This window comes from Lissotriton helveticus, chromosome 12 (assembly GCF_964261635.1).
Source record: "Lissotriton helveticus chromosome 12, aLisHel1.1, whole genome shotgun sequence".
NCBI classification, from domain to species: Eukaryota; Metazoa; Chordata; class Amphibia; order Caudata; family Salamandridae; genus Lissotriton; species Lissotriton helveticus.
The window spans coordinates 791539013-791548006 of record NC_136073.1 but is presented as its reverse complement, the minus strand read 5'-3'; positions in this window follow the sequence as shown (position 1 = coordinate 791548006).

Below are 8994 nucleotides of genomic sequence, written 5' to 3'. Positions count from 1 at the left end.
GAACTAAATATCAGCTTTGTACATGCACCCAGGCAGACGACGGCGATAATATCAGCAAGCGCTGGTAAAGCCAATAGGACTAGCTTGAAAATGAAAATAAAAGAAAATATATCTCAGATGTCGATAATCAAAAGATACAACTCAGATAATCAAAACACTATAAGTAATAAACCAATCCTTTCCAAAACAGGGTGTGTTATCTTACGATGTTATTAGAGGTCGCAGAAGTCAGAACAAGTGAAGTTTCCTCAGTGAGGTTTGCAGTACCGTAGGTCATTAAATGAGGCACTTGGAGTCAGAATTGAATATTTCTCTTAGAAGGCTGCAGCAGGTGAGGTTATTACTAGAGGTCCCCAGTGTCAGAAACAAATCGTTTCTCTAGTAGGATACAGTACCTTAGGTCAGAGGTTCTGAACCACCTACTCATTACTCATAACGACAATGGGGTCAGTAAACAATGTTAACAGATTAATAAACCCCATAGAAATAAAAAGAATATATAAATACAATTGAAACATTCAAATTGATCTGTATATGTGAAGAAAATTGAAATTGGAGTAAAAAAAACGAATTTGGTATGCTTAGTTTGATTCATGTGAGCATTACAAACTGAATCTGCTATGGATGAAGGTTGGCCTTATTTGACACATTGGTGTGCACGGACAAAAAGAAAGTAAACATTTAGAAGCAAAAAAGACAAAATGCCATATATACAAATCTAGCATATTACTGCATCTTTCACAAAAGAAAAGCTTCAACTAATCCATTAAAATGTTGATTTTTGTATATTTTTCAGCTTGTGATTTAAAATATTACATAATTGGCAAATGTGTTTGATCTATATTTGTTTTTGTGTTTTGGCGAATTGTTTTCAGGTTCAAATAGTACAAACTACTTAGGTCGTGGTCCTCAGTTTCCAGTAGTGATTCAGTGCAGGTGCACCGAATTCTAAAGGTTAAGAACTTCTGTCTTTTGCTGTTACAAGAGTTCCCTGGAAGCATTCATATGTCTTTCCAGTAATCAGGTTGCAGTACCTTTCTGTGGTTACTCCAGGTCTCACATGTGTCCACCACTGCCCCTTCAATATCAGGATACTATGAATAGAGAAGAGTGACCTGGAAGACTTTATTTTTTATTTTTGTGGCTCTGTTGTGCAAGCACCTTTGTTTCTAGGTCATTAAAAAGATAGAACAAGCACAGGCAAAGCCAATATGTTTTGCCTAGTCAAGAGGTATTGGCATTGCCAATGTATGTTAGCCATGTTGTACAGCAGTGTGGAGTGGAGTGGAGCAGAGTGGAGTGGTGTGGTGTGGCGTAGAGTGATGTGGAGAGGAGAGGCATAGAATGAAGGGGCTCAGAGTGGAGTGCCATAAAGTTGAGTGGTGTAGAATGGAGTGAAGTACAGTAGAGTGGCATAGAGTAGAGTGGTGTAGAGGGCAGTGGTGTAGCGTGGAGTGATGCAGAGTTGATTAGAGGGGAAGAGCATCGTGTAGAGTGCTGTGGAGTGGCGTAGAATGGAGTAGAATGGTGTTGAGTAAAGTGGCATAGAGTGAAGTGGGGCAGAGTGAAATGGCCTACAGTAGAGTGTCGTGGAGTACAGTAGCATTGTGTAGAGTGGCATAGACTGTCACTATGTGGAGTGCAGTGGAGTGGGATACAGCAGTGTGGAGTGGAGTGGCATAGAATAGAGTGGCATTGAGTAGAGCGGCGTACAGGGGAGTAACAGAGTAGAGCGATGTGGAGTAGAATAGAGTGGACTTGCATGGAGTGCAGTGGCATAGAATAGAGCGGTGCAGGGTAGAAGAGAGCGGGGTAAAGGTCAGGGGCATAGAGTAGAGTGGTACCGAGTAGAATGCACTAGTGTAGAGTGCAGTGGAGTAGAGTGCAGTGGAGTAGAGTACAGTGACCTAGAGTTGAGTGCAGTGGCATAGTGTACAGTGGCATAGAGTGCATTTGGGGAACAATGATTTGGCTGAGTTATGGCACAAAAACTTATTTGAACTGATTGTCTCTGAAATGTGTTGGCTTGCAAAGAAGTTCCCAGAGGCCGAACAGTGTGGTAAGCATTGTCCCAAGGTTTAAGTGGAAAGGTGGTAAGTCAGTCAAGGCTCTCAATGAATCATTAAAACGGTTGAACAGGAAGGTAGGTACATTGTTGAGCACAGCTGTGTGTTTGCTGCTCCAGGGTCTCTGGCAACACCTGCTTCTGCACACACTGCAGGTATGTGGGATCGTAAGCACAGGGCAGGGCCTCCCCTTACACAGTAGCGTCTACTGTGACCTCTGATGTGAGGGCATGGACCAGTCTGCTGCACTCTCACATACAAGAGCGTGTGCAAGGGCAAGGCAGGCAGGGCCACTCTCTGCCATTGTACAATCCACTGCCCTGTATGATGTGATGCCATCTGACACCATCTGTCTTTCTAATTTTGCTGTGATTTTGAATGGAAGGGCTGGGCGGGTGCCTTCCAGCTCTTGCTTCAAGTCAGAACGTGCCTCAACAGCGTTGGCCCTTTCCTTCTAAAAGTTCAGAATTTCTTATTTCCTCGGATGTAATTGTACAGCCCGCTCAGAGGCAAAAAGCTCCCCGTCGTTGGTTTCGTATTGTACAATACAGTAACCCTTCGAATCTGACACACACAAGGGAGAGCAACATTTGTTTTTCCTTTCACAATATATATCATTATATTTTGGAATTGCCATGTATGCAGGTGACCCACGGAACCCCTCTGCAGATTTAATAATGGCGCGCGTTCCTGTCAAAATAAAACAGGCCATTAAAATGCTTCTCAAAAATTGACATCTTGTTTCCCAGCCCCCTCGTTTGGGGTATCTTTTAATGTGGCATGCTTTTGATGGTTTTTCTAACCATAAGTTGGTTCGTATTTCAGCACTTTTGTGAGGCCAAGTTGGATTTTGTTTTAATTTGGAAGATGTCCTTCTTTCATGCTGAGCTGCTTAAGGACTGGTTTCCACATTTTAGAGATCTTCATTGTGCATAGACATCCAGCTCAGATCTTCTGTTGTGTCTGGAAAGATCACCATTGTATAATCAGGCAAAACTTGTATTGCTTCAAGAACGTTCACCGACAATAGAGGCTTTATGTTCGTCCTTATATCCTCGTGCAAATACTCCTCATGTTATGAGTAAAGAGGTGTCACTGTCATCTTGCATGTTATTGTTGCCAAACCTACTTCCATTCAACTTGCACATTCACAACTTAAGTCATGTGAGCTTACCTGACCCTAGCATTGCCGACGGGTTGCTGAAGTAGTAGGTAGTCTAAATAGCAAACATGATATTCTGCGCATGCGCACATCCAATTTGTACATTTGGAATGTTTTATTTTAATAATAGGTACTCCGGTGTTTCTCTAGGATGTGGGCTCTCGTTAAAGCTCAGGGAGTGCTGGGGAACATGGATCAGGATTTATTGGCACTGTACGTGCAGGCGGAGGAAGGAGAGAGATGGCTCGTTGTGCGACATGTTCGCTCTCTCCCCCGCTACACAGAGGAATTATCGCCACAACCCCCCAGAGAAAGTGCTGTCTGTGGTGGATTTATCTTGGGAGCTGTTGGATCCCAGTTAAGACATCTGTGGCCTATTCTAGTAGTTCAACCAGCTCTTCTTCTTGGGGAAACTTGCGGGTGTCAATGTGAAGTGGAATTACTGCATGACACTGAGTACTGGCACCCATTTTAGTCTTGCATAGAGGTTGGCAGAAGTCCGCGGAATTCCTGGGAGATTTTATGTTACTCCGTGGAATTCTGCAGAGTACAACTCCGAGAGTTCCAACCACTCCTAGTAAGAAGAAGCGATTACATTGCATTAGTATTTGTGATTTTTTTTTAATATAATGCATTATGTCCAAAAAAAAGTTACTTATCTTATGCTATCAGTGGAAGGACATTATCCAATCACAATATAGTGGCTGGAATCAGAAACAAAATCTTCTCCATAGAATGCTTACCTTACCTTTGGTATTTACTAGATGTCCCTGGATTGTATGTATGTATGTATGTATAGGCATTTATATAGCGCACTACTTACCCGTAGGGTCCCAAGGCGCTTCGACCGCTGCGAAACCCTTCCTGGCTTCCCTGAGAGATGGTCCCTTAATGGGTATCTCCAGGGTGAGACCAGGCATCCCCGGCGGTCTGGTGGGGCCGTTAGTGAAGATGAGGCAAGCTAATGCCCAGAGTTGCCGAGTGTGATCGCTGATCAGAGTGGGCACCGAGGCGAGAGAATTATCGAGTCCGCTGACCCTGGTCCAGAAACCTGCCGCGCCGGGAATCGAACCCTGGTCCCGGGCCGTCCTCTGCTCTCGGGTCTGCCGCCTCTAACCAGTGAGCCACACTACTTCACTGGATTCAGAAACAAACCTTTTCCTAGAATATTGTAATGCCATAGCTTGTTACTAGGGGTTTCTGGTTTAAGACTTATTTATTGCTGTAAGCAGGCTGCAGAATCTTTATCTGTTTGTAGAGGTCCTTAAAGTCAAAAACATACCTTTTCTCTGCAAGCTGCAGTAGTTTTGGTTTTGATTATATCAAGTGGAGGCACTGCCACTGGAGACTTCTGTGTGTCCCAGGATGGAGCAAGTCCTGCTGCGTGGATGGGTTGGTCTGGAGTTTTCCTGTAACCGAAACAGCTACACAACACAGAGTTAGAATCAATGTATTAATCTTAGCCTAAGCAACAACCATACATTTAAAGGACAAGCTAGTAAGAACCACTTCCTTTTTTCTCATTTAGTATTTTCTTGATGTGAAACATTGATGGGGTTCCCGACCATGTGAGTATCTTCCCTCTCTCTCTCTCTCAAAACATATATATCTGGTTTTTTTATTTGTACCAATTAACATTCCTTTTTGCCAAAGTATAAAGTGCCTTAACGTGAAAATTGTCATAATCTATATTCCATCTCAATAAACTAAACTGCTCTGCTTTAAGGCACTCAAGCAAGAGATGAGAAAAAACATGAATTACCAGTCTGGTGTAAGAGTACGGAACTTCCACTAAGTGTCTTTTCATCTCATATGTCGGAATTCTAAGGGTTTAGCACTGACCATAGGGATTTTACTAGGCATGGTGAAATTTGCTTTACGTAGGCCTAATTACAGTCATTTCGGTAATTTCCCTGTAATTCGTAAAATAATACTATTATGACACACGTTGTAATTCAACAACGTTTGTGGTAAAAGTTTACAATGAATGAGCCGTTTGCAGCAAAAATGTATTGCAAAAGTACGGGAAATATGGCAATGCCAGAGCACAAGTGGCTGTTGTTCGTGATACCTTTTGTATATTTGCACTATTTGTATTGTTAAAATGCATATTTGCCTTGAAGGTAGACACAAGGATACATTTGGCACTAAAATAGTATGTCGAATACCAGTTTTAAAAATCACACAGAAGTTGAGGGGTGAGAGGATTAACGTCCCTCTTCGACCTCCCACTCAATATCTTAATCACACCAGAGAAGAGGGAAAATAAAACGTTGTGGTAGTGGGAAAGTGTAGGGGAAAATGCACCTGGTTTATAAAACTGCCCTTATAAAGTTTTATTTTCCCTCTTTTCTGGTGTTATTAAAATACCTGTTTTGCCCATCTCCTAAATAATTATACATAAATTTGCCGAAATGTCATGTAATTATTCAAAATCAAAGTACACGAGTTTTGCACACTCCTAGATTTTGCTTCAGTCTCAGGCCACAAAGAACTGATGCAGCGGAGTCACCCACACTTTCATTGTGCAATCATTTTATTAGGGATTTGCAAAAAACACAGTTAATGGACAGAATGTAGAACAATGTCATACATTCACCCCAGTACAAGGATCTGGGCATAAATCCATCGTTTTTTTACACTCCACACCACCCTGGGTTAGACACTGGCTATATGCAAATCAGCTCTGACCTTGTGCCTCATGGGAGCAGTCCAGTCCGAACTACCAAGCCATGTCTTTCCCAGACCGGAATCAAGCATCCAAGGACCGGTTTCTGGCTATCAGCCTTCATCAGCCTGGATAGCTTGACTCCAGTGGTGTGGAGAGCCTGGGACTCACGTCTGAGCATACCCAGCCCACTCGGGGTGAAATTTGCAAAAAACACAGTTATTGGACAGAATGTAGAACAATGTCATACATTCACCCCAGTACAAGGATCTGGGCCTAAATCGATCATTTTTTTGCACTCCACAACACCCTGGGTTAGACACTGGCTACATGCAAATCAGCTCTGACCCTTTGCCTCATGGGAACAGTCCAGTCCGAACTACCAAGCCATGTCTTTCCCAGACCGGAATCAAGCATCCAAGGACCGGTTTCTGGCTATCAGCCTTCATCAGCCTGGATAGCTTGACTCCAGTGGTGTGGAGAGCCTGGGACTCACGTCTGAGCATTCCCAGCCCACTCGGGTGAAATTTGCAAAAAACACAGTTAATGGACAGAATGTAGAACAATGTCAAAAATTCACCCCAGTACAAGGATCTGGGCCTAAATCCATCGTTTTTTGCACTCCACACCACCCTGGGTTAGACACTGGCTATATGCAAATCAGCTCTGACCCTGTGCCTCATGGGAACAGTCCAGTCCGAACTACCAAGCCATGTCTTTCCCAGACCGGAATCAAGCATCCAAGGACCGGTTTCTGGCTATCAGCCTTCATCAGCCTGGATAGCTTGACTCCAGTGGTGTGGAGAGCCTGGGACTCACTTCTGAGCATACCCAGCCCACTCGGGGTAAAATACCAGTTTTGAAAATCACACAGAAGTTGAGGGGTGAGAGGATTAATGTCCCTCTTCGACCTCCCACTCAATATCTTAATCACACCAGAGAAGAGGGAAAATGAAACTTTGTGGTAGTGGGAAAGTGTAGGGGAAAATGCACCTGGTTTATACAACTGCCCTTATAAAGTTTTATTTTCCCTCTTTTCTGGTGTTATTAAAATACCTGTTTTGCCCATCTCCTAAATAATTATACATAAATTTGCCAAAATGTCATGTAATTATGCAAAATCAAAGTACACGAGTTTTGCACACTCCTAGATTTTGCTTCAGTCTCAGGCCACAAAGAACTGATGCAGCGGAGTCACCCACACTTTCATTGTGCAATCATTTTATTAGGGGCCATTCAGAAGAACGGATGCATGGCTCCACCTGCCACCCCACCACTTTCTGCTAATTCCCTTTCCCTGGCTCTTGAGGCTGTTGACAGTGATAAGTAGTCTATTATAAAACTCTTGAGTTATTAAATGAATATTTTCCTTCCAAACGTCCAGAAAATGATAGAATGTTTTTTTAATTAGCTTTACATAGCGCAAACTTGACCCGAAGGTATCGGGTATCAGAGCGCTTTACACGAGCACCAGTTGCATTACATGAATACACATTCATTTTTGTTACGCATGGGGAGATTAAGTGATTTTCCCAGAATCAGCGCCATTGCCGAGACTCGAAACTGGTCCCCCAGATTCGAGGTCGACCGCCCTAGCCATTAGGACAACTCATCTCCCCAATGATTATCTAGATTTATAAAACTATCTGGAGTGTTTTATTAATTCCAAATCAAGCAACATGTTAAATAGTGCAGGAATGCAGAATGAAGTGGTTAGTTTGTAGTTAGTTAGAATTTTTTATTGTATAGTTGTGATTAAAACCATAAAAAAAAACATGAAATCATTGAAACAGTCAACATGATACACTAAATCTTCAGAAACGTAATTAGCAATAGAATCAACGATAGTCCATTATTCAAGTAACCCATGCGATGTGCCTTATTAAAATGTCAAGTGACTCGATCTAACACAATCCGAGTGAGTGATTTCATCACAAAAGTAGTACATCATCTCATAGTCACAAAAATTCATATTCAATATAAAATGTTCATAATACTAAGTCTGGAGTATATATACACAGATCTGGTTTATAATAATGGTGAGCCAAAATAAAATAGTGCCTAAATCTTTACTTGTGGACCGGTGGAGCGGTTCAATCTAGGACTAAATGCTTGTTGCACTCTAGTCTTGTAAGACTTAGAGCATCCGATATACCTGTGGGAGCTTAATGCCTACTGGTCTTATCTCACCTATTACCTCAGCCCTACTTTCCTGGTGCCTCCCTCACCAGCGGGGAATGCCCAAATACAAGTGTACCCACCCAGATGCTCTACTTAATCTTCTTTTAGGAGCCTTAAAATGTCAAATGTTCCTTCTAAAAAGGATTAAACCTCGCTATCGGGCACATCCATCCTAGATGTCCACTCTGTTCCAAATCCGCTCTTACCTACACTTCGACTCTTTGAGCAGGAAGCCCCGTACTAATTGTAACAGATGTAATTGATAGCTGACTTTGTTTCCCAGATAAAGCTATTGCCCGTGTATTTGACAGTAATTTATTTAAAATGTTCTCGAATTTAGCACATTTCCCCACCCCCCTGGGTGAACAACTGCTGAAGCAGAAGGCTGATGCCTGTACACATGAACGAACTCCCTCAGCCAAAAAGTAGGTTTTAGCAGTAGTCTCCTTTGTTGATCTAGGGTAGGGCAACAGCATAACAGATGAAACCATGATTCCTGATAATTGTAGCATAGCCTACACTTGATGTCACCCCCTACACCAGCCCAGCGCTGGTTAAAATCTCATATTGGTCACGCAAACACTCTCTTGTAAAGGATTAGGTCCAGAGTATTTGCATTAATAAGATCCGAAAAATATTTTTGTGGTATCTCAACATGATAGGAATCAGTTAGGGGCTGAGCCCATCCTCAACACTTGGCGGTTCGTAAATCCTGTTCCCAGGAAGACTCTTTTATTTGTTTGTTAATAGCTATCTTGCATGCCCGATATGGAATGACACCGTCCGCCAAGGCGGACTCCTCAATCTTAAGTAACAGAATCGCCTCATTTAGTTGACTAGACCATGGGTTGACCGGTTTTTCGTAAATCAATTTCAAAAGATTTTTTTTACCGAATTCTTGGGAGCCGTCCTACACT